Below are 26,516 nucleotides of genomic sequence, written 5' to 3'. Positions count from 1 at the left end.
GTCTGCTTAACTTTCGCACATTCATGTAGCACCCAAAATGAAATTTCGTCCGGACCATTTGCTTATCCTTTGTCTAATTTACTTAACTCCTCCTGCACTTCTTTTTATGATATTTGTATATCTGGTATTATGTGTGGGCATGCATATTCCATATCATCTCTTAGAATTATTTTCTTCTGTAAAAACTGATTGGAAATTTTTATTTAGTGTTTCACAAATATCTTTCTTGTGTATAGATGATCCCCTCGTCCGTAATGGAGTGCATTTTATCTTTAACTTTGGTTTTGCTTTGGATGTAACTGTAAAATAGTTTCGGTTGATGTGTGTGTGTAAGAGAAGGTTTATTTGTGTGCGAGGAGTATTTGAGTGTATGTGAATGTTAAAAGGTATATGTTTATGCTTGTGAGGTGAATGTTTGATTGTAGGAGGTAATGGGGTGGTAGGGTTGGTATGGTATGGTGTAATGAATGGTGCTGTAACCCCCCACCCCCACTCTCCGGCCTGATTGCAACAGATTCCTCCCTAGTTTCCCAAAAGGCCAAAATCTTCTTTGGTCCTTTCAGAATTGCCTAATGCAACTTTACCAACCGCTAAACATTTATTAAAAATCGCTAGAATATTGCGAGGCACACTAGGAAGGGGCTTGAAAAGACGTTATACAGGTAATCACCAGAGAAAATTCTTTTATCACTAGAACAGTACTAAAGCTGTGTATGATAAAACTGAAATTAGCACCAAATTTCCCATAAATAGATGGTAAAAGTTATCGTTCGGGGTACTATCTTCTTTGTTGTGCAAGTACTCTTTTATACCTTTACAACAATAAGTATTTCAGTCAATCGGTGGCAATGGCTAGATGTAGCCACACACACACATTATATATATATATATATATATATATATATATATATATATATATATATATATATATATATATATATATATATATCAGCAGCATCATTAGCATTGTCAGCAGCAGAATCTTCACCAGTCACCAACCATTCTTTCTAGTATTATATGATAATTAGCATTTTTATTTTTCGGAGTTGTACCTCCAGTCCCATGACAATTATTGCTTGACACGATTTTTGCCCAACGAAGGTCAGATCACTTTTTTTTCTTTTACTAACTGCATAGATCTGCGTCCTTTTGCAGTTTATTTTAGTTACCCAGTGGTAGAGTGCTAAGGTTTCTATATCACTCCTTCATGACTGGCATCATATTTTAGTGGTAATCTGTTGCTAAAATGGCGTACTAAGCTGAGGGATGTCATTATTTAGCCAAGTTAAAGTGAAAAGAGTAAAGGGGTTAATGAAGGATGTATACAGTAAATACGTTTGAAAAAACTTTATGGAGCTGAATCAAGTCGTCAGGAGACAGCAAGAATATACAATAATGCCATGGGATTTAAGGTGGCAGGAGTTAATTCAACCTTCGGTACTTTCTTGCATTAAAATGTCGAAATAAAGTATTCGGTAACACAGTATCAGCCCCTCTCCCCCTCTTTATACTCAGGATTCGGTCGAGTTGAATCAACCCCCTCCCCCCATCTCATTTTGAGATGTTTTGCAAGTTTGAGAACTCCCAGTAGTATTTTATACTATCCCTTCGCATATCCCAGCTCGGGAATTAATTGAAAACATAATTAATTTCTGGAGATACTAAATCAAAGGATGACTATCAAAAGAAGCTAGTGTACGATAATAGTTAATGAATAGGAACTTTTTGCTGTTATTTTGCTTATTCATGACTACATTTAAAGAGAATAATTTAAAGTTTGTATTCATAGAGATCTGAATGTCTTGCAAGGCCAGTTTTGCAATTTTGAGAATATATCCATCCATCAATCAGTCAATTTTTGTACTATAATTGATGCGGAAGTACGAAAGCCCGTATGGCTGTAGGACGCCACGTTTGTTGCTTCGTTGTTGGAAGGTGTCACCTCGAGCTTGGTAATTTTGACCGTATTTCGTTGTTTCCAAATTATTTCACGTTTCCCAGGAATTGCTGATTGATTGTAGATAATTTTGATGTCACAGGTAACACTGCTGAAGTAGAATATTTAAAAAATTCTCATATCCCACTTCACAGGTTCAGGGCAGGGAAGGTGAAAGTGGATGTGAGTGGTACGTTTGTTTGTTTCCCCTATATTTTTCTCTGCTTTCAATATCAGTACATTCCCACAAGTTACTGAATAATTTTGAGTAATTTTGGAGTAACAGTTGTGAATGGAGAAAATCTAAATTCCTATTCCTATATCATTTCTTAGCAAGCTCCTGTCAGGTGAAGATAAACACAGGTGTTTTAGTTATGTAGTCTAAATTGTGCATAAATACTTGTGCCTGTTGGTACATGTACATCAGCATTTTGTATTTTTTCCTGGCATAGCTTTGTGTACCTAAATTCTGGTGTTATAGTAATAAGAAAGTAAAGTAATGGTAATTAAGCTCCAGTTTATCAGATAAAATTACTGTATGCTACCCCAGTCCACCCATCTTATTATTTCAGTTTCTACTCGTAATTGATTTAGATGGACCATTGTCAGTATGTTGTTATTACTGATTTGTTAATAGTTGTGTTGGAAGGAAAAGTTGACAGTTGTTGAACTCATCAGAATATGGGAGGGGGATTATGAGTCAAAACTAAAATTTTATCCTGACTCGTTGAATTTCATGCAATCACAGCTTAATCTTCAGGTTGTGAGTATGGCACAGTGCCTCAAGTGAAAACAGTCTTGTTGCAATGATACTCGAGGGAAATTTGGGTTTTTTTTTTTTTTTTTTTTTTTTTTTTTTTTTTTTTAAACGATGCTGGGTGGTAACCATATAACCAAACCATGCATGCTCCCTACGTGTCAACAAGTGGGTTGGTGGAGGGTTAGTGCCCCTCCCCATAAAACAAATAACTCAAAGCCAAATGGCCACCCCTTACGGGATTATGGCATCTGGCAATAGATAGATAGAATCGTGTGGTGTAATTTTCTCTTTATTCTGGTTACCTGCAGGTGATATTGTTCATCCTTTTGGAGTAGATGTAGAAACCCAGCCTTTTGACGGGGATGTTCAGCCAGGGTGCCAATGGAACAACTACTCAGTCTTTAGAAGTACAGTATTAACCCCTGCATTACTATACCCTTTTAATTTAATGGCCCAGATTTTCATCTTTTTCACTTAGCAATGGCAGGAAAAGACATTTCTATGGTTCTGCATCTTTTCCATAGAACTTTTTCATAACTGCATCATATTCTAACGCTAAAAGAACTCAGCATTCAGGACGAAGGGATAGCAACAATATAGGAATCTCTCCTTTGTATGAGTAGTGTTTGATGGAAATTATTTAAAAATGTCACTTATTGAATTGGTTAACAGTTACAGTATGATGAATTTACATTATTATTTTTGAACTGGAGAGTTTACACATAGCATTGGATGCGATCACTTTACCGGTGGTAGTAGTAGTAATTGTTCCCTAGTTAGTCTGGCCAAACAGCCTGAGGAAGGCCAAGGCCGAGACTGGGCTTTCCCACAGAGCTCTCGAGGAGTGTTTGTGTGTTGTTGGCGTAGGTGATTGTGTGCAATGTAGTCTTCCATAATGTGCCTAATAGTATGTGGTTCTGTGTTACATTCTGGACAGGCATCAGCATTGGAGTCATCCAGCCTCTTCTGGTAACGTAAGAGGGCTGGATGATGCCCACATCTCAGCCTGGCCAGGTGGACCCTGTCCTCACGAGGGAGATAGGGTTCAGAAGGGTGGATATCAGGAGGCCGTGCATGCAGCTGTGTATTGTGTTTAAGTGACTGAAAGAGCAGCAAGTGATTTGAGTATGGATATGCTTCTGGAGGCTGGTCTGAGGGGGAAGAGATGACAATACAGTAAGACCTCACTACAACGGACTAATTGGGGCCCAAGCCATTCCGGAGAATGCAAAATTCCGATAAAAGTGACATCCAGACTTCCCCCTGCTAACCCAGACTTTCTCTGATATATCAGACGTTAGTCCAGATCGCACCAACGGTTTTTAAACTTTTTCACAACCATTGCAGTACTGTACTGTGTTATAACTTCACTACATTACTCAAATGGTATATATAATAATACTGTACTGTACACTGATGAACATGTCTTTTTAACTTATTGTGGTGAACATAGCTGAAGTAGTCAGGCAGTCCAGACTGCTTCTGTCTTTATCGGACTTTTTCCAATATATAGGAATTTAGTCTGGTAGCTCCTCGATTCCGTTAAAAGCGAATTCCGGTCTGTTGAAGTCTGTTATATCGAGGTTTTACTGTATTTGTGTATGATATCATGTGCTGGGTGTTGTTTGGATATTCCTCGGTGTGTCTGGATGTGCTGCCATGTAGTGTAGTGGAAGTTATGGGTTTGTGGAGGCTGCAGTGAGAATTTGGGTGCCTCTCATGTCTAGATGACCCTTGATTTTGAGAACTGATTTCTTGATGTAGGTGGTCTGTGGGTTTAGTAGCTGTGCAGCCTGTGATTATTATTATTCTGTATGGTCTGTAAAGTGTTGCAGTGTGTTTTAGTGAGGTTAGGAGCCCAAGCAGGGCTTGCATAATTCATCACTAAACGGATGTGTTGTTTGTATACCATGGTAATGGTTTCTTTGTAGTGTCCAAATGTTGTATGGGCAAGTGACCTCAAGGCATTGAGTTTTAGTGTTAATTTATCTTTAATGTTTGTGATGTGTTGTTTAAATGACATTGATGTATGTTACAATAAGGATTTTAGGTGTGTGTGTGTGTGGTAGGGGAGTGTTGTTTATGATGAGGTGTGGAATGTGTCTGTGTTCTGCCATCTAGTTTGTGAGAAGGGTCACTGTAGATTTGGCTGGGGCTTTTTTTGAGCCTGTTTGTGTGAACCATTCATGTAATGTGTTGAGGTAAGGTTGGAGGATGTGTTCAGCTGTGTTTGCATTTTGATGTGTACAAGTAAGTGTTATTGTTGTCTGCATAGGAAGCTATGTGTATCTGTGGAGTGTTGGTATTTCGTGCATGTATAGGTTAAAGAGTGTAGGGGACGAAACAGATCCTTGAGGTACGCCATTTGTGAAGTTTCTGATGTTTGAAGACTGACCGGCAAATGTTACTAGGGGACAAAACAGATCCTTAGGGTACGCCATTTGTGAAGTTTCTGATGTTCGAAGACTGACCAGCAACTGGTACATGTGCACATCTGCCTGATAAGTAGTTTGCCAGCCATCTTTTTGTGTTATTATGCATGTTTGTGTTGAATATTTGGTTTGTGAGGTTGTTGCAGGGGATGGCATCAAAAGCTTTGCTAATGTCCTGTGTGACTAGGAGTGTTCTGTGTGGTGGCCTAGTTGAATTCATGCCATCAAAAACTTTATGTGTAAGGTCTGTAAGAAGAGTGTTTGTGGAGTGTAGTGTCCTAAAGCCATGTTGTGATGGGGCTGGGGAGGTGTGAGGTGTAACTAGTTCTAGTACCAGTCATTCAGTGACTTTGGAGGGGGTGCAGAGGAGTGTGATGGGGCAGTGTGAGGAAGGTAACGTGGGGTCTTTGTTGGGTTTGGGGATGGTGATGATAATGCCATGCTTCCAGATGTTGGGTATTATGTTGTATAAGTAGCTGTAGTTTGAATTGTTGGTGAGTGCTTGTATGCCTTGTAGTCCAAAGTGTTTAAAGTATATGGTGCATATGTTGCCTGGTCCACAGGCAGATGAGTGCTTAAGGTTGCTAATGATGTACTTTGTCTGCTTGTAAGTGAAAGGTGCAAAGCCTGGGTCTATGGGGGACTGTCTCTTATGTCGGATGATAACATCGGTCATCGTGATGGGGGTTTTTTAGAAGGCTGACATGTGAAAAGTGATTGATGAGAGTGTTTGCTTGTTTGTTTGAAGGTATGGTGTCTGTTGTTGTGACTGTGTAGTGTTGCTGTTGGAGAGTGTGATGCTGTTTAGTGTTTTGTAGAGTTTCCTGGTGTTTGTTTTGTGGTCAAGTGTTTGGAAATAATTATTCCAGTTTAGTGTTTGCTGTTCTATTATTTTATTGTTTATTTGAGTGTTGAGTTCTTATATTTGTTGTACGGTGCCTTGTGTATGGGGTGTTGGGGAGTGTCATAGTGTGTCCCATTGACTGATGAGGCCTTGAATTTCTGGTGTGAAGTTGGGGTTTTGTCTCATTCTGTTGCCTTTAGGGATGTGTCTTTTGTCTGCATTTTGTATAATTGTATTGAAAGTGTGCACATCGGTGTGATGGATGTACCGGTACTGTTTAATGTTTCAAAGTGTTATTCTGTTTCGTATGTGAAGGCCTTCCAGCTGGCTCTCTTATAATTAGCGTATGTGTGTCTGTGGCCAGCCGGGGTGATTCTGGTTTTGGTAGTGATTATGATTAAGAGGTGGTCATAGCCAAGGGTTTTGACCATTCTCCAAGATGATGTAGGGGTGAGGTTTGGGGAGCAAAAGGTTATGTTTGGGGATGATGGGAGGAAGAGGACTTATGGTCTGGGATATGGGTATGTTGATGGAGATTATCCTGTATGAAGAGATTATCTGTTTGGGATTGTAGTACCAGCCCTCTGTCTGTGTCAGGGTTGTTGACATGCCTTGGCATTGAAATCACCACCCAGGACGATGTTGGGTACGTTAGTGATGTGGTGTACTCGTATTTGTGGAGAGTAGTTGTGTGGTACTGTGGGGGACGATTGGGGGGGAATGTATGTGTTGGCAATTGTTATATGTGATTTGGTACCAGTATGTATTTTGATTGTATTTCTGTTGTGGTGTCATGTGGGGGGAGAAGTGACTGTGTGTGCACTGATATCTGAAATGTTGATGGATTTGTTTGCCAGGGTGACGAGTCCACTGTTACCACCATCAGCCCGATCTTGTCTAATGGTGGTGAAATTATGAAATGTAGGAGTTTTTTACATTCTGTGTAATTTTGTTTCTTGTTAGATGGCAGTGTGTTTGTTTTGTTGTTTGGTGAATTGTGTGAGTTCTTGTTTTTTGGTGTTTATGCCATCAGTGTCTAATTGAAGGATGTTTATGTTGTGTGTGTGATGTGTGTTGGGTGCTGCAGCAGGAGGGGGGAGGTGGTGATTTGGGTGGAGGGGAAGGGGTAGGAGAAGGTTGTGATGGAGGTAAGGTTTGGGGTGGAATGGGAGGGGTTGGGGGATTGGATGGTGTGGGAAGGATCGGTGGGTTAGGCTGAGGTGGTGTGGAGGAAGTAGGAGTAGGTTTAGTGAGTGGGGGGAAGGAGCATGGGGAGCAGGTCCAGATGTTTGTGTAATGTTTTCTGGATGCAAGTGTTGTGCAGGTGTAATGGGTCCAGTTCTTGCAGGAATTGCACTGAACTGAACGCTTTGTCTGTCAGCTCAGAGTGATAGGTTTGGAGCATGTTGGACATAGCCCTGTGTTTGTTGGTGGGTCCTGAATTGCTCTCAATATCCCCGGCTCGAAGAAGTCGTTGAGAAGTGACCACCGGGGAGTCATTTCTCGATGTAGAAAAAACTGTGCTGTTGTGTGTGTTGTGTTGAGAGATGTGGTACTTGCCTGGGCGACCGAAGCCTCTCCCAGGTTCTTGGGCCCCGTGAGGGGCCTGGGGGGTTTGTGGTGGTTTGGCCCCCATGCTGCCCTCCTCTTCTGCTTCGACAGTGTCTGGGGGGTGGACCCACAACGAAGATGCCACTGCTCCAGGTCTACTTTACCACTGGTAGAGAGTGGTGTTTCTTGGCATTACGAATTAATGCCTATCAGGACCCGTAAAACACTGCTAGAATATGTATAGGTGACCTGCTTGCCAGTGTCAAGACATGTGAAAGCCAGCCATCTTAATACATACTCTTAGGTCTCCCCAAATATTACATTGTGATTACAAACCACAGACCATGCTAAATTTTTTAAGTGTTTTCACTTTATAGTTGCTCACCTTGTGTAACATTCTTAACACTTTCCATTACTAAACTCATGTCCCAAAGATCACCACATAAAATCGTATCCCAGGTCTCTTGTCTATCTGTCTATATTCTTCCATCCATATTCATAACTCTTACCCTCCCTTTTCCACCCAACATGTCATAACCATCTTAACCAAGTACAGTATAGTAGTGTGCATCTCATTTCTGGTATCACTTATACCAAATTTCACGTAGCACAGGAATCTCAGCTCTGTACTTCACTGACAGAGAATTAAATAATTTGAGGGGAGCGGAGAGAGAGAAAAGGTAATTTTCAGTGAAGATAACTTGTGTACTGCATCCCCCCTCCCTCCAGTCTTCACTTGCAAGTCTGTGCTGTGTACAAGGAAAATGCTGCTTTGAAGTGAAACAGTTTTGAGCTGTATTCCTAATTAGGACTGAAGGGGCACAGTAAAACTCTGACCTCAGAACAACTGTATAATGAATCACAAGCAACTTTTAATAGGACAAAATCTAATCTTGTATTTGTTTTGCAGAGTAAGTGATGATTGGTTGGAAAATCCTCACCCACACCACCACGCCACACCCATGCTGCTTCACCAGTCGTCTAGGAGAGAAATGGGAGACACTGCAGGACATTAGCCCCCACCATCCCTGCACTTAATGTAATGATACCTTCAGGTGATTACAGGTTTTTGTAACCCAGAAAAACCTATTTCTTACTTTAAAACTGTATAATGAATCCATCCATCCATCATCCAATCCTACATTGCCCCATGAAGAGCGTAGGAGCCCGGGGCTAGGCAGTTGGTCCTGACATTTAAGATGCAAGTTGCCTTAAGTGAATATAAAGTATTAATTCATCACAAGCTTATTCAAATAACGTAAGTGATATTAATTCACCAACAACTAAATTATAAAACAGTGTTAAGTGAAAGAACAGATTACCTCCATAAGAGAACCATTGCAATATCAGACTATACTCTTTTCACACCTATAATATCCTTCTCTTCATTTTGAATGGTTAATGCTATGGAAAGGATGTAGAGCCACAGCATTGTCTTTTTCTGCCAATGAGCTACAGAAAATAAATTACAAAAGGAAAAAATCTGGGCAAGGTTAAGGTGAAAAGAATTTAATTCTTGAACTGGTATTGATGAAAGCAGAAACTGATATCCCCGTAACATACAGAATCCAACAGCCTGTAATGTCTATCTGCTGCCATTACCTTTGAACTCACTGAACTCTTGCTCATGGTCTCCAGAGTTTGGAGTTCATCTCACCTTTAGAGTGGCTTTGTATGCTGGATATCATTTATTACTTTCAAGTACTGTACAGTGATCAAAATTATATTCTTTTTCAGCTGTTCATTTAAGAGTACAGTACAGTAAAGGCCGTATTATTAAAACAGAGAATGTAGGTGTGAATATGCCGTGAATTTTTTATAATGATTTCTGAGGTGTGTGATATAGAACATCCCTTACTATTGTACCTTTGCTGACTACATTATGCAGTGTGGGATGCAGGCTATATACAATTGTTTCATAAATGTTATAATGATAGAACAAGTCTAACCATATTGTATCATTGCTGGTTACACAGAAATGTGGTTTTCAGGCCAGTCATTTTAAAAATGCTTACAGGTGTTTTGTACAGTTGGCCTGAGAAGTGATAGTGGAGTATCCAGAAGTTTTCAGTCAGCGATAGTGCACATACTCTCCCTTATATCTCAATGAGGTGAAACTTAATACGTAAAATTGTTACAAAAAACAATAAATAATGGCAGAGTACCTGTATATTTAAAGATTGTGGGAAGCAGTTCGTTAGTTAGGATAACAGGAAATCCTAAATGGAACTAACTGAAATTTCACAACTATCGTTCAGGAACAGTCAGGAATAATTTGTGGAGTTAAAATCTAATATGGTAACACGCGATCATTTTTTAGTTACGTAAGACTGAGCAAATGGGAGCTTCAATAAACACTTAAAATTAGCAATTGTTATTTATAAAATAATTTCCATTCCAATACTAGGGAATAATTTAAAGTTATTTTCGTTTCCAATGTCTCCATGGACAATGACAGAAAGTGGGAAGGTGGCTTAAGCCAGTAAGCTATTTTAAATGTTTCAATCAGCACGCACGAAAGGAGATAACATTTACCCAAAGATGTGCAGTTACTACACTGCCTTTTGCCAGTTTTCCATTAAGAAAAATCTCTGGATTATTTAATATAAGCCAGAGGGCTATCAGTGAAGGAAGTATAAAAAAAGAAACAAAATTTGCCTACAGTCGGAGCTCGTTGGTGAATGCTAACCTCTGTCATAGTCTGATATCCTCAGTGAATAATTGATTAGCAAGAGTAATAAAATGCAGGGGTTCATAAACAAATCATTGAGTTCAAAACTTCCAAATCAACATTTTCTGTTCAGCAGGACATTGCAGTTTATTTAAAAAGATATTAAGATTAAAAGATGGAGTAAAGAGTCTGTGCTTTTGCATTGCAAGAGTTAATGAACTCATGCTTTGGTCTGCTTTATTGCCTAGTGTAAGAAAAAAGGCAGAATCTGTCATACCTCCTTACAAGTAAAATTTTTAAATAATTTTGCATCAATTGGGAATAAAGTTGCTAATTATGATTACTATTGGTGAGAAGAAGACGGAATAAAAGGCAGTATGGTCTTGCTGCTACTGCAGGTAGGGGATCACTACGAAGAATAATTCCATTATTGTGGCATCCTTATTGTTGCTGTATCATCACCATAGGATTTGAAAATAAGGCAATGTATTGTGGTCACAAGAATTTTCCTTAACTGATCTTCAAAGCTAGAACATCTGTATTTGAAATCCTGGCAAACAAATCAGGAACGTGGAGCTATAGGCCTACTACCCATCGCGCACGGAGTAATACATTTCATATTCAAATCGGGAAAGGTAACTAAGTGTTAACTTCTAATATATCACTGCCTCCTGTTATTCATTTTACATCATTCTTAGCATTATATAATATATATTTTATTTGATATGACGTGATGAAGGCATTGAATTGTTTACCTTATATTCACTGGTTTCATTGAACGTATGGCATTGCAGAGTGACTGAAGCCATCTGAAACTCTGCCATCACTTCTTGAGGTGACTGTACTGTACTATAGAAAATAATTACAGCTGCTTCATAAAATGGCCAAAGGTTAATTACAGGTGCTTCATAAATGATCATCAGTATCAGTGGACTTGCTTACACTTCGTGCACTCATGTTAATAATACGATCATTAGTCCTTGTTAAGTAAGAGATGTTACAAAATATTACAGCTTTTTCCATACAGTTGGTGCAGGAAATTTGGGGAATTGAACAGTTGACTGCCCTGTCTTCTCCTCCCTCCTTTCCTTCCTTCCTCTTCTGTCTTTCTTTCCTTCATTCTTTCCTCATCCTTCTGCCTACGGGTGACTGTACCTTCCCTCTTTTTCTCTTTCATTCATGCATTCTCTCCTGGTCCTTCTGCGTATGGGTGACTCCACACTGAGTGACAAACCGAATGGTTTCCTGTACACCAGGAAACCATTTACTATGCTGGGTGGTAACCATATAATCAAATTATGGTGCCTGGTGGTTTAGTGGGTAATTGTGGCACTCCAGTCGGATTGAGCCGGTGGAGGTTATATCCAAGGGGTTGTTGGGGTCATTGCTCACGTAATGCCTCTCGGGGATGAGTGACGCTGGTCACTCTCATCTTACATGTCAGGACCAACGTGCCTAGCCCTGGGCTCCTATGATCCTCATGGGGCAAGGTAGGATTGGATGATGGATGGACATTGGACATTAAAATTAAACTTTTCAAACAATATGAGAAGCTTTATAAGTTTAATAAAACTGTCTGGTAATAGCAGTAGTAAACTAAAACACATACATCAGATTGAGGAAGTTTACAAATTAAATCATTGTACCATTTGAGTGCCATTCTTACATATATACAGTAAAGTCCACCAATTTGTCCAGATTTACAGTGCCAGGTAAATGGAAAAAGTTGACTTAGTACAGTATTGCAGTCACTTCAGCATTGATCCATTTCCATATAATATTTAATCAGTGTTAGCAGCACCTTCTGAAATCCTGGATTATGATCAAGCCTAATGTATTTCCCAGAAATAATGTTAAAAATTTCATAATCATTCAACCTACCATTGGATCGTTATTACTCTCAGCAGTTGTACAGTCACGCATACTAATTTCTGCTCAGGGGTTACCCCTTCCTTCCCCCCTCTACCCTGGACAGAGGGAAGGGGGGAATCGCGAACAAGTCTACCCCGCCTTCTGCCCCCAACTCCCCCACCCTCCACCTCCAGCTGCCAGTTACTGATTAGACGCAAATTTTCTCATGTCCTGTAAACATGACTAAACTGTCGTCGCACATGCTTTCAACGGCCAAGAGTTGGACTATATTTTTAGAATAAATTATTACCGTATTGAACTGCATTCTCAAATTGAAAATATTCACCATCATTGTAATCCAGTGTCGTCAGCTGCACAATTCTGGGCTCCAGTGCTTTCCTTTTCACTTCCCCCAGCTCTCTCTCTCTCTCTCTCTCTCTCTCTCTCTGAATTTACTTTTCCCACTCACTTTCTTTTTAAATTTATATAACTTTCTCTTTGCTTCTCTCCCCCTCTCCCCCTTCTCTCTCGTTCTTTGTCTTAAGTCTTCCCCGCCTCTCACCCCTCCCCTCCCCCCACCTTAGGCCTGATCAGCAGTCAGTTATACCGTCACCGCTCCTTCGTATATCGTGTGCAGGCAACATTTATCACACACACTTAGGTCAGATGTATGGAAAGCTAATTTATATATATATATATATATATATATAAAATTGTATTTCTCATTATGTGCCAAGTTCAAAAAGAGAACACCAGATAAATATTCATAATTTTTATTAGAGTGACCGTTCCACTTCACATAGCTGGGTAGCTGGGCTTATAAACTGCACACACACACACACACACACACACACACACACACACACACACACACACACACACACACACACACACACACACACACACACACACACCGCTCGCTGGTGCAGTGGTAACGTTCTCGCTTGCCAACTGGTGGACGGGAGTTCGCACCTCGCTCAGCTTGCGAAAAGTTTCACTGACGAAGTGGGTGGTTACTGTCCCCCTTGAACAAGGGAACGGGTGTGTGTGTGTGTGAAGGTCACAGCCTTGCCCTTAGATCGGACTATATGAGCTCTCAGCTCCCTTCCGGGAGGGTAAAAAGCTGACGATCACGACCATCAAGTGATCCTGACCGACCCGGTGAATTACACACACACACGACTTAAATTTTGCACTGACAGCGTGGCGACTACAAATATAGTCATTCTAACAACTGGATCTGCTGGCTCCAAACCACCCATGTCCCAGTCAAACTCCTCATTCAATAACCGGTTATTGAATGAGGAGTTTGACTGGGACATGGATGGTTTGGAGCCAGCAGATCCAGTTGTTAGAATGACTATATTTGTAGTCGCCACGCTGTCAGTGCAAAATTTAAGTCGTGTGTGTGTGTAATTCACCGGGTCGGTCAGGATCACTTGATGGTCGTGATCGTCAGCTTTTTACCCTCCTGGAAGGGAGCTGAGAGTTCATATAGTCCGATCTAAGGGCAAGGCTGTGACCTTCACACACCCACACACACCCGTCCCCTTGCTCAAAGGGGACAGTAACCACCCACTTCGTCAGTGAAACTTTTCGCAAGCTGAGCGAGGCTCGAACTCCCGTCTACCAGATGGCGAGCGAGAACGTTACCACTGCGCCAGCGGTGTGTGTGTGTGTGTGTGTGTGTGTGTGTGTGTGTGTGTGCGCGCGCAGTTTATAAGCCCAGCTACCCAGCTATGTGAAGTGGAACGGTCACTCTAATAAAAATCACGAATATTGGTCTGGTGTTCTCTATTTGAACTTGGCACATAATGAGAAATACAATTATATATATAATTATATAAAAATTAGCTTTCCATACATCTGACCTAAGTGTGTGTGATAAATGTTGCCTGCACACGATATACGAAGGAGCGGTGACGGTATAACTGACTGCTGATCAGGCCTAAGGTGGGGGGAGGGGAGGGGTGAGAGGCGGGGAAGACTTAAGACAAAGAACGAGAGAGAAGGGGGAGAGGGGGAGAGAAGCAAAGAGAAAGTTATATAAATTTAAAAAGAAAGTGAGTGGGAAAAGTAAATTCAGAGAGAGAGAGAGAGAGAGAGAGAGCTGGGGGAAGTGAAAAGGAAAGCACTGGAGCCCAGAATTGTGCAGCTGACGACACTGGATTACAATGATGGTGAATATTTTCAATTTGAGAATGCAGTTCAATACGGTAATAATTTATTCTAAAAATATAGTCCAACTCTTGGCCGTTGAAAGCATGTGCGACGACAGTTTAGTCATGTTTACAGGACATGAGAAAATTTGCGTCTAATCAGTAACTGGCAGCTGGAGGTGGAGGGTGGGGGAGTTGGGGGCAGAAGGCGGGGTAGACTTGTTCGCGATTCCCCCCTTCCCTCTGTCCAGGGTAGAGGGGGGAAGGAAGGGGTAACCCCTGAGCAGAAATTAGTACGCGTGACGGTACATTGGAAAGCAGGAATTTGCTTCAGGCATCCCAGTACAATACAAGCCTGCTAATCTGTTACGTGCAAGACGTATCCTAAGCCAGTCATTTAATAATAATTATACTGTATATGGTTATTAAAATATATCCATCATCTCTCAGCCCTAGTGTTAAGAGATATGAGATCCCAGGCTTGTATTGAATTGGGAAGTTTGAAGAGAATTTCTTTTGTTGACTGGACACATCCCTGATTTATGAGTACCCACTACTACATCTCTGTGAATGACTTGCATTTATATACTGGAATCATTCAAGTTTATCATGAGGATATGAGTGTTGGTTCGACTTCGTCCTGACGATATGAGGGTCCAGGTCAAGTCAGAACACATATCCCCACATATTCTAGAAGAGTAAGTTTCATCAGTTATCACAGATGTATGTTACTTTCTTGCAGTGAATTTTTCAAATGAATTATTCCCACATACTGAAATTGTTTATTGTGAGGATACAACTGTTGGCCCAATGTGGACCTGAAGATTAGCCCCTAATGCGCAGCCAATGGACACCCCCCCCCCCGGTGGCGGGGGTTGATCGCGGTCTGAGTACCTGTAGGAAAATATTAGCCAAAAATCAGAGATTAACCCTAGAACATTATACTTGGTATGGCAGATAGTACTTACATTCAGCTTTCTCCAGAGACAGGTGTTGAGCCTTCGTGGACTACCCAAGGACTTGTGGAGACTTGCAAAGTTGGGTAACAAAATCTTCACTTTCACACCTCCAGCAACCCGGTTTCCCCTCTACCATAGCCTCATTCTGTCACAGTAAACTTTATACTACAACGTACAGGTAGTTTGGAATCCGTATTTGTACAATAAGCACTGAAAATAAGGCTAAAATCAACGAAGCGTACGGCCGACATGCAGCGCGGCGGCAGTCTTCCCGTCACTCAACAAACATTTCCATTTTCACAGCTAAAAACACATATACTACATTATTTTCAATCATATTACTTCCTAAAAGATCACCGCAACGCGCTTTTTATTTTGCCTTACGCCTGTCACTTTATTCTCATTCCTGTCAGCTGCTCGCACTGACTCGGAAGAGCTAGAACTCACCATAATGTCACTTTGAAAGCCTGCGGTAAACTGACGCTAAACAGGGGCAAACCCTGTGAAAAAAAGCTAGTGTGAGAACTGGGGAAACAAGCGTTTCCTATTAACATAAACTGCTTGTGAGAGGAGACACTTTATTCTCGTTCCTGTCGGCTGCTCGCACTGATTCGGAAGAGCTAGAACTCACCATAATGTCACTTTGAAAGCCTGCGGTAAACTGATGCTAAACAGGGGCAAACCGTGTGAAAAAAAGCTAGTGTGACAACTGGGGAAACAAGCGTTTCCTATTAACATAAACTGCTTGTGAGAGGAGAGCGCAGATTTACAGTTCTGAGCAGTCAGAGCGCTGCCATGTATCACAGCCAGGCTGGCCGGGCCGTGGTGGGGGGGGAGGGGGGAAAAAACGCGATACTTGGCAACAACGGAGGTCAGTAGTACAAAGGTAAAGTATGCTAATTGTAGCTAAAGGGTGGTGGTACTGATAGACAATACCAGCTGGAACATCCTTGCCCACGTTTATTCAAAATTAACTCGAATCGCAAACGCGACGATCCGCCGTTATGCCCTTTTCGGCGAGCGTCGCAAACGCGACGCCCCGCGTTTTAGGAGTTAGAGGGTATGTTAAGCCAGAACTGCTGTATCCTCACAGTAATGGTTTCAGTATATAAGAATGATTGTGATTCACATGAACATTTCACAGCAAGAAAGTAACATACTGTATGTCTGTGCAAACTGATGAAAGTTACTCCTCTACCATTACTGTTCTAGAGAATCTTTCATGCCAGCTATATAAGATACCGATTCTATATAATGATGACTGCCATTATATATATATATATATATATATGTATATATGTGTATAGACCTCTATGCTGTTGTCTCAGAAACCTTAATGCTGTAAGTTCTTAAGTGATTTGGCTATACATTGTTAAGCATTTCTCTTGGTGTAAAAAAAACATGCTGAGAAACTCCATAGATTTATTGTGTTCCATACTTCAAAGAGTCTCCAGGGACAAATGTTGTCCATTTGCAGAAAACTAAGTTTTAAAAAACTAAGAATTTAAGTTGGGAAAACCTAAGTAGTTCTGTTCAATCTTTCAGATGGGCCAAAAGTATCAGAACATATTGGCAAGTGGAAGACCAGCATCCACCCCTTTTTGTACAGCTTCTGTCTCCTTAGTCACACAGGCAACATCCTTTTGATCCACAGCTCCAGCCCATCCATCGTTGATCTGCAGCATCAGTTCATCTGGCCTTACAAATTACAACACCAGTCCATCCATCCTCTTCATCTGCAGCACCAATCCATCCAGCCCAGGGTAGTGGTTTGACAGTCCACCAGCATCCATCCACTCTGCTGTCCAAATCCCATGTGGTGAACTGGTGGGTATGTGACATCCTCTTCACACACAGCCCCATAGCAGAGTCTTCATAGGTCAGAAGCCCATCTGCAATGAAAAGGCTGATATTAGTGTTATAATCATTACATAGGATGCTAAAATTATAGAACCATTAGGGTCATGCTAAGGATGTACTGTATTATTTCAACACCAAATGGAACTTGAGGGCAACATTAGTATGGCAGCAACATGCACAAAACCATCACATGGCAAGTACACACTATCTACCCACCACCCCTACCACAACATAAGTGGTGTTGGATAGGTGTGGAACTGCCAACGCTGGTGATGTTACACTAGTGTCACTATTGTTTTTATAGACAGTCAGAACCAGTAGGGGAAAGTACTGTATGTAAAGGCATTTAATATGTTATACTGTTCTGCTATCCACAACACATGAGAAAGGCACAAAAATGCTAGAAGACCTACAATGTACTGTTTATATACTTACGTCCTATATTGTTACACATTAGTATAGTGAACAGCATCTGTTGAATGATTTCATTTCTCATACATTTTTGCTCTCACCTCCATCACCTTTCTATGTTCCTGTCTCGGTCTCCACCAAACGCCTCTCATACCCTCTTCTCCCCCACTCCCACGTATTGTTATCCAGCATAAACCAATGAAATGACCCATCAGGTATTCATCATATTATCATACACCTCTGTATTAAGCACCAACAAATCAGTAACATACAATACTTCGGTAAGCCTGCCAAATATTGTATTTCATCCTGTTGTAAGCTGTTACATGACACTGCAAATTGAACCTTATGTTACAAGGACATACAGTTGTGTATCATTAAACACAGGTTTTGTGATTTTGGACATCTATTAATTCATATTAACATGGCAAATTAAGCCATACACTATAAACATGTAAGGTTTATGTTCCTGTCATTGTTGGATGAAGGAATTGAGTCAGGGGTCGGCTCTGACAAACCACAAACTCACTGCCTTAATGAAAATATTCCGACCAATTTTCACAGCAGCGACACAGTCATTATGTATATGACCGAATGTGGGTCAGTCATATACATAATGACACTGTGTCGCTGTTGTGACAATTGGTTGGAATATTTTCGTTAAGGCAGAAGATGTGTGGTTTGTCAGAGCAGATCCCTGACTCATTTTGTTCATCCAATAATGACGTGTTTATAATGTAAGACCTAAATTTCCATGTTAATATGAATTAATGGACATCCAAAACAGCACACCCTGTTAAACATAAACAACCAAATGTCCTTGTAACACAAGGTCCAACTTGCAGTATGTCATGTAAACTTACAACAGGGTGAAATAGTTTGCAGGTATACCGAAGCATTGTATGTTGTTGATTTGTTGGTGCTTAATACATAGGTGTATGATAATACTGTATCAATATGATCAGTACCTGAAAAGTCATTTCACCATTGTTTATGCTGGATAACAATAGGTGGGAGTGGGAGACGAGAGGGTATGAGAGGTGTTTGGTGGAAACCAAGACAGGAACCCAGAGAGAAGGGTGGTGAAGGTGGAAGCAAGAATGTATGAGACACGACATCATACAACAGATGCTATTCACTATACTATACTGTACTTATTTATAACAATGTAGGGTGGAAGTATATAAACAACATTGTAGGTCATCTTTCATTTTTGTGCCTTTCTCTATGTTGTGGATTGCAGCACAATATTACACATTAAATGCCTTTACATACTTACCCCTACTGGTTCTGATTGTCTATATATATATATAGAGAGAGAGAGAGAAAGAGAGGCGAGAAATATATATATATATATTTCTCTCTCTATATATATATGTATATATTTATATTTCTCTCTCTCTATATATATGTATATATTTATATTTCTCTCTCTCTATATATATGTATATATATATATTTCTCTCTCTCTATATATATGTATATATATATATTTCTCTATATATATATATGTATATATATATATTTCTCTCTCTCTCTCTCTATATATATATATTTCTCTCTCTCTCTCTCTCTATATATATATATATTTCTCTCTCTCTTTATATTTCTCTCTTCTATATACATATATAATGTATTTATTACCAGACGTTTCAACATTTCCTTAATGTCTCCAGTGGTCTAAAATGATAAAATTATTAATATTACCTACATGTCAATATGAAAGTGCTGTAAAGTTACAGCAGTGGGAAATAAGAGAATTAAGCTGTTTAAGGGGTAGGATAATATAGTACTGTTGAGTTGGGGCTTATGCAAGATACAAGGACTCAAAATTCTTACACTGTCACTAGAGCAGCTATCAAGTATTTTAAAATATTCACCTTGAAGATGAGTATCGCACTGAACATGTGTTCCCTCACAGCTGAGTAAGGTGGTGACTGAAGCCTACGACCCGTTCTGCCAGACTGGCCCATGTGTTTGGCAGTGTATGTTTTGAAGGCATTAAGTGCACTCCCAATATACCATTTGGCAACTAGGGCAGGTAAATGAGTAAACTACAGACGAATGCAAGTCAACTGGCACAGTCCTGTTCGTCAACCAAGGCAGGTAAATGAGCAAACAGCCACCGAGTGCAGGTCAACTGGCAGAGTCCTTAAACTGAAACCAAGACCCAACTTCGGAAAAACTGAGGGGAACGAACCTAAAATCTATACTAGGGTAAAATTCCGATAAACTCTTAAATAAAGTTTGTTCTGTTTTTGCCGATATCTCCCCTGCATAAGGCAAAATTAGGTAGACTACCTCCCTATTCACTATAGGGAAACACTACTTTGGTATCTATTGTTCGAGAAAATATTTATCAGTTTATCAAACGAATGTGTACTATAACCATTATTCACAAAATATTTCCTTAAAAATAGTTACTTCACTGTGAAAAAGGGTGTATGTAGATGACAGACTAAAAAGCTCTGTGAATAAGAGTCATTACAGCACTGATCCTGTATCTGATATAACTGAAACTAAAAAAGCTTGTGCCCAAACCTGTAAAGGTTGCCATGCAGAAAATGGAAAAGAAGCATACCATTGCTTTTTGGCTTTTTGGGGAATACTGTATATATATATATATATATATATATAATAGTTTCTCCATCTCGTGCGAAGGAAATGTTTTTATGGTCTCTGTTGAGGTATTCAATGAATTTCATTGCATGTTCTTTAACTTTAAATATTTCTAGTGTCATCCACATACCTTCTATATATGTAAGGGGTCTAAAATTTGACGGACATCCTTCTAGCCTCGTTTTCTCGTGATAGCAAAGAAAAATGTTCACTAGTATGGGTCCTAAAGGTGAACCCATCGCTACCCCATTAACTTGTATGGTTTATATCCAAGGCATGTTTGGGGTTTATTGCTCAAGTAATGCCACTCAGGGATGAGTGAGGCTGGTCACCCTCAACTTAAATAATCAGGACCATCTGCTTAGCCCTGGGCTCCTACACTCCTCATAGGGCAACATAGGATTGGATGATGGATGGATGGATCATTAAACACAACAAGGACATCTTTTACACAAAGTGATAGCTCCTTGAAAACAGATTGGGTCATACCATTAAAAATATGTATTACCTGATATACTTATGACAGTTTCGTCCAAACTATAAGTATTTGTTTGTCATTAGTATATCACGGAATACATATTGTTAATGCTATGACCCAATTTGTTTTTAGGCTATTATCACTGTGTGTAAAAGATGTTCTTGTGTTTAATGAGGATTTGTATATATTAGTTGATGGGATAGTGATGGATTCACCATTAGGATTCATACTAGTGAACATTTTTCTTTGCTACCATGAGAAAATGTGGCTAGAAGGATGTTCCTTAAATTTTAGACCCATTTTATATAGGGGGTATGTGGATGACACTCTAGTAATACAGCTAAAGAACATGCATTGAAATTCATAGAGTACCTCAACAGATAGCATAAAGACATTTCCTTCACAGAAAAGCAGTGATAAGCTTGTTTTTCCATTTTCTGCAAGGCAATCTTTTCAAGTTTGGGCACAAGCTTTTTTAGTTTCGGTCATATCAGATACTGGATCAGTGCTGTAATGACTTATTCACAAAGCTTTTTAGTCTGTCATCTACATTCACCATTTTTCACAGTGAAGTAACTTTTTTGAGGAAATATTTTGTGAATAATGGTTATAGTGCACATTTGTTTTATAAGCTGGTGAATGTTTTTCTTGAACAATAGATACCAAAGCAGTGTTCCCCTACTGTGAATAAGAAGATAGTCTACCTAATTTTGCCTTATGCAGGATATCTCAGCAAAAACAGAGCAAACTTTATTTAACAGTTTATCCAAATTTTACCCTAGTATGGATTTTAGGTTCATTCCCCTCAGTTCTTTCGAAGTTGGGTCTTCGTTTCAGTTTAAGGACTCTGCCAGTTGCCTTGCATTTGTTGGTAGTTTACTCATTTACCTGCCCTAGTTGCCAAATGGGACTCTGCCAGTTGACTTGTGTTCATCTGTAGCTTACTCATTTACCTGCCCTAGTTGCCAAACAAAATACTGGGAGTACACTTTGTGCCTTCAAAACACACACCGCCGAACACATGGGCCAGTCTGGCAGAACAGGTTGTAGGCTTCAGTCACCATCTTACTCAGCTGTAAGGGAAATTGTGATACTCATCTTCAAGGTGAATATTTCAAAATACTTGATAGCTGCTCTAGTGACAGTGTGAGAATCTTAGAGTCCTTGTACATTAAATTGTATAAGCCCCAACTTAATACTATATCATTGTACCCCTTAAACATAGCTCCTCTTATTTACCACTGCTTTATCTTTAAAGCACTTTCATATTTAGATGTAATTTTAATTTTTTTATATTACACCACTGAAGATGACATTAAGGAAATGTTGAAACGTCTGGCAATAAAATCCATTATGTTCGTCACGACACTGTGTTTACTCTTCTTGCTGAAGATCCAGTTCCTGGTTCCCCAGGAACGAACCAATATTTATATATACAATCCTGTGTTGCCCCACAGAGGAGCGTAGGAACCCAGGGCTAGGCAAGTTGGTCCTGACATTTAATATGAGAGGGACCAGCCTCACTCATCCCTGAGTGACATTATGTGAGCATTAAACCCCAGCCGCCCCTTGGATATAAACCTTCACTGGCTCAATCCGATTGGAGTGCTGCAATTACCCACTAAACCACCAGGTGCCAAAATTTGGTTTTATGGTTACCACCCAGCATAGTAAATGGTTTCCAGGTGTACAGGAAACCATTTGGCTTGTCACTCAGTGTAGAGTTACCCACAGGCAGAAAGAAGGAAGGAAAGAAAGACAGAAGAGGAAGTGTAAAGTCACCTGTAGGCAGAAGGATGAGGAAAGAATGGAGGAAACAAGGACAGAAGAGGATGGAAGTAAAGAAGGATGGAGGAAAGGGTTGACACCTGAGAGCAGCACTACATTGAGTGAGTGGATGGTGAGTGCCCCCACCTACCACTATATATATATATATATATATATATATATTCCTTCTGCCTATGGGTAACTCTACATTAAGTGACAAGCCAAATGGGTGCCTGTACACCAGGAAACCATTTACTATGGTGGGTGGTAACTATCTAACCAAATTATGGTGTTTGGTGGTTTAGTGGGTAATTAAGGTGCTCCAATCGGATTGAGCCTGTGTAAGTTTATATCCAAGGAGTGGTAGCGGTTTACTGCTCACACAACGCCACTCTGAGATGAGTGAGGGTGATCACTCTCATCTTAAATGTCACAGCCAACTTGCCTAGCCCTGGGCACCTACGCTTCTCATGGGGCAATGTAGGATTGGATGATGGATGGATGGATTTCCCTAACATCACTAAAAGATCAGGTTACGTAGGATCCAGAAAGAGAAAGCATGTAAGTAGGATTTTGTTATATCAAGATGCTATAGAGGGATGCCGTCATGCAGTGGCACTGATATAACCATGTACCCAGTCTTGCTATCCCCTGGGAAAGATGAGGATTGACTGCAAAATAAAGAGCTTGTAGTCCACTGGTTCACCTTCAGAGGAGCCGGCTCTGAAACTACAGCAGCTGGAAAAACATTATAAAGATGAATATGATGGCAGTATTTCTTATTATGCTTATTGTATTAAGAAATACTACCACCATATTGATCTTTTTCCTTATGATGTTTTCCCTGCTGTACTAAAACACAAGGGCCCATATTGTCATCAGTTAACTTCCTAATATCTCTTTCTATGCAGTTATTTTGCTTATTACTCTAGTAACACAGTGTCTCTCTCCCTACCAGGCTGCAGCAGTCCACTCTTCCTGTTGTCCAAGCTCCCCAACTCACTGCTTCCGACATCTTTCACATATCATCACTTGTTAAAATTTTATTTATTGACCATAGGTAGAAGGTGGTCATGCAACTAATGCAGGTGTATTTTGTACATATAAATAGTTGTATATTAATTGAACTGGACTAAAGTGATTATGTACAGGACATTTTTACGTTGAAGGTTTTATGGGGAGGGGGAGTATCATTGTTTTTTTTTAATCCCAGGTTAGAGCTGTAATACATATACAAGGATGGACCTATGGCTTAATGCTCAGCATGTTTCTTAGACACAGACATGAGTAGATCTGGATCAGTGGATCTTTTCCTAAATGTTCCGTTATGTGAATTTCTATTACCCTTTTGCATCAGGAGGACAATTTTCTAAAGCAATTACTAGTAGTTAATTCATAGTAAGTCATTGATGTATGCAGGCAAAAAATCAAAGTAACTTTTAACCACTTAACACAGAGTTTTTACCAAGGGCATTCAGTATGGGGCATAAAATGTTTGCTTTCAGAGACAACACTGCAGAAGCCAGTCAGTTTGCCATTAGTTTCTTGTGATGGCCTCAAAAAGTTAATGTAAAGTAGATTGTTCGTGGCACTGAACAAAAATTTCAGCTGCAAAATTATGAAAATTCAGCCAAGTTAAGGTGAAGAGATTATAGCCATGCACCTTATATATATATATATATATATATATATATATAGTAAATGAATGTTATTTTGTAAAAATAAATTCTTGTGTGTACATTTTTACAGTCTTGTTTCAGTTGCCTGTCTATAACCCTTTTAACCTTAACTTGGTCCAAATTTCTTTCAGTCTTCCGTTTTTGTGCAAAGTACTGTCTGGAGTACAGCTCTATGTGAGGTTGGTATTGTCAATCGTTATACCATTGAGTGTCTGTGTATTAGTGTACAATGTATCACTGAAGTTGCCACTACTTAAGCAGAATAGTAACAGCATATGGAAAGACATCAAAACTTGTTACAAGATTTTATGTATAAAATTATATCATTCATTCATTCATTGCCAGACGCCATGTATCCCAGACGGGGTGGCCAAGGACTTAGAGTTAATTGTTTTACAGGGAGGGGCACTAATCCTTCACCAACCCCACTTGACACGTAGGGATAAAATTATATTTGGTGGACCAAATAATCATATTGAAGTGGCATCTTCAGTATTACATATTACACACAATTTAGTTAGACCGTTACGTTTAAGTTTTCCCCCTACACCTTAATGTTGGAGAGAGGCAGGGTACACGGAAGGGGAAGTGGTGTGTGTGAGAGAGGGAGAGAGAAAGAAAGAGTTGGGTACATAACAAATGGAAATAGGATTTGTGTGTATGTGTGCGAGAATGGTACAAATAACAAAGGGGAAATGGAATTGTGGGGGGAGACGTATGATAAAGGGATCGGAGCTAAGGGGGAGATGTATAAGAGAAGGCGGGTTGAAGAGTACATATAATGAGAAGTGTGTGCGTGAGTTAAGAGGTAAAGGGATATGAGAGAGAATTATGGGGGTCAGTATGATAAGGAGAGTACGTGTAAGGGGAGAGGATGTGTGTGTGTGGGTGTGAGTTAAAGGATAAAGGGATATGAGAGAGAATTATGGGGGTCAGGTATGATAAGGAGAGAGAGAGTACGTATAAGGGGAGATGGGATATATGGGTGTGTGAGTTAATGGGTAAAGGGATATGAGAGAATTATGGGGGTCAAGTATGGGAGATGGGATGTGTGTGTGAGAAAGGGGGGGTAGGGGAGGTTCTTTCCTCAATTTATGGCCCACAAAAAATACAAAATGCTTTCCGTGCACCCACCCACGCCATGTGAAGAGATAATACTGGATGGTTTAGAAGCAGTACACCTGAAAAGTGAACACAGTGGACTGCAGGTTAGAATTATTGAGTTACTGCGGATTATTGTTTTCCCACCAATCACCAGTAATTTATCACTACATTATCTCAGATTTCCTCCCCATATCCCCGTCATCCTGCCCTCCCACCCCCTCTCTCGCTCTCCTACCCATAATGTCTTCCCTTTATCAATACAGAGATTGCTTTGGAAAATAATCAGTTACACAATAATTTCATTTTTTGACCCACTGGATTCACATTTCAGATGAACTTGTGGGTAGAACTACTACTACTAAAACCAATCAGTACTGTGTCTTTATATGGAGTAGTTGACCCCACAGAAAGTATCTTTGATTTTTTATGAGCCATGAATTGAGAAAAGAATCAACCCCCCCCCCCCCAATCTCTCTCTCCATTAACATTTCTCCCCCATTCATTATTTACATCATTTTTCATAGCCATGAACTTCACATACAATGTAACTTGAATCTCGGATGTAACGTGTTGAACACTGGAGTACAAAATAAAGTGGTGGAAATACTACCCTGTTTCCTATATCCTCTGTAGCAGTGTAGAAGACAAAACTTACCAGGCCCGTGGATGAATAGGGTGGAATAAGGCCTTGGTGTTCAGCAGTAGCAAAATTAGTTCACATATTTTCTACCAGATGGCAGCACTGGTAAAATTAGTTCACATATTTTCTACCAGATGGCAGCACCGGTAAAATTAGTTCACATATTTGCCAATAGATGGCAGCACCGTCGACTCCGATAGGCGACGGTGGCGCCATCTACCAGGCTAAAAATCAGGGGGGGGACCATCAATAGGGCATCATAAGGCCCGGGTGTTCAGCAGCGGTACAAGCTTCCAATTTTTGCCACCAGATAGCAGCACCAGTCTTCTCAGGAACAGGAAAACATAAGACCCCTTCCCTGTGCAACCAAAAATAGTTCAAAGGATGACCAATAGATGGCAGCACCATTGTTAGTGCTGCCATCTATCGGTCATTCTTTGAATTATTTTTGGTTGCACGGGGAAGGGGTTTTATATTTTCCTGTTCCTGAGAAGACTGGTGCTGCCATCTGGTGGGGAAAACTTTGAAGCTTGTACGCCTGCTGAACACCCGGGTCTTATGATTCCCTATTGCTAAATCCCGGAGCTCACCAAAAAAAAAAAAAAAAAAAAAAAAAAAAAAAAAAAAAAATACGCTCTCCCATATTTTGGAACTAAAACACACAGATGACTATTTGCACAGGCGAAAATATTATAAAATAAAGACAAAAAAACAAAAAAAATACATAAAGCCACGTGAAAAAGCTGGAATGAAATACATACCACATAATCGGCTCTTCAGGCCGATGATGTGGAA

The 26,516-nt window shown here is 40.1% G+C and overlaps 1 protein-coding gene and 1 long non-coding RNA gene across 2 annotated transcripts in view; one reads left to right on the top strand and one right to left on the bottom strand.

The window, feature by feature from the left end:
• Nucleotides 1–26,516, bottom strand: part of LOC145416778 (dnaJ homolog subfamily C member 9) — a 412,599-nt gene that overhangs the window by 26,615 nt on the left and 359,468 nt on the right. The gene's annotated exons all lie outside the window — the stretch shown is intronic.
• Nucleotides 1,907–24,003, top strand: LOC145416653 (uncharacterized). The gene is made up of 4 exons (XR_013900313.1): nucleotides 1,907–1,952; nucleotides 8,434–8,578; nucleotides 16,818–16,990; nucleotides 23,257–24,003. It is a non-coding gene; the product is annotated as an uncharacterized LOC145416653 (long non-coding RNA).

This window comes from Coenobita brevimanus, chromosome 107 (genome assembly GCF_032717465.1).
Source record: "Coenobita brevimanus isolate Jiangsu-jjx chromosome 107, ASM3271746v2, whole genome shotgun sequence".
NCBI lineage: Eukaryota > Metazoa > Arthropoda > Malacostraca > Decapoda > Coenobitidae > Coenobita > Coenobita brevimanus.
Note: the sequence above shows the minus strand (reverse complement) of the source record. Positions and strands in the feature narration are given on the sequence as shown.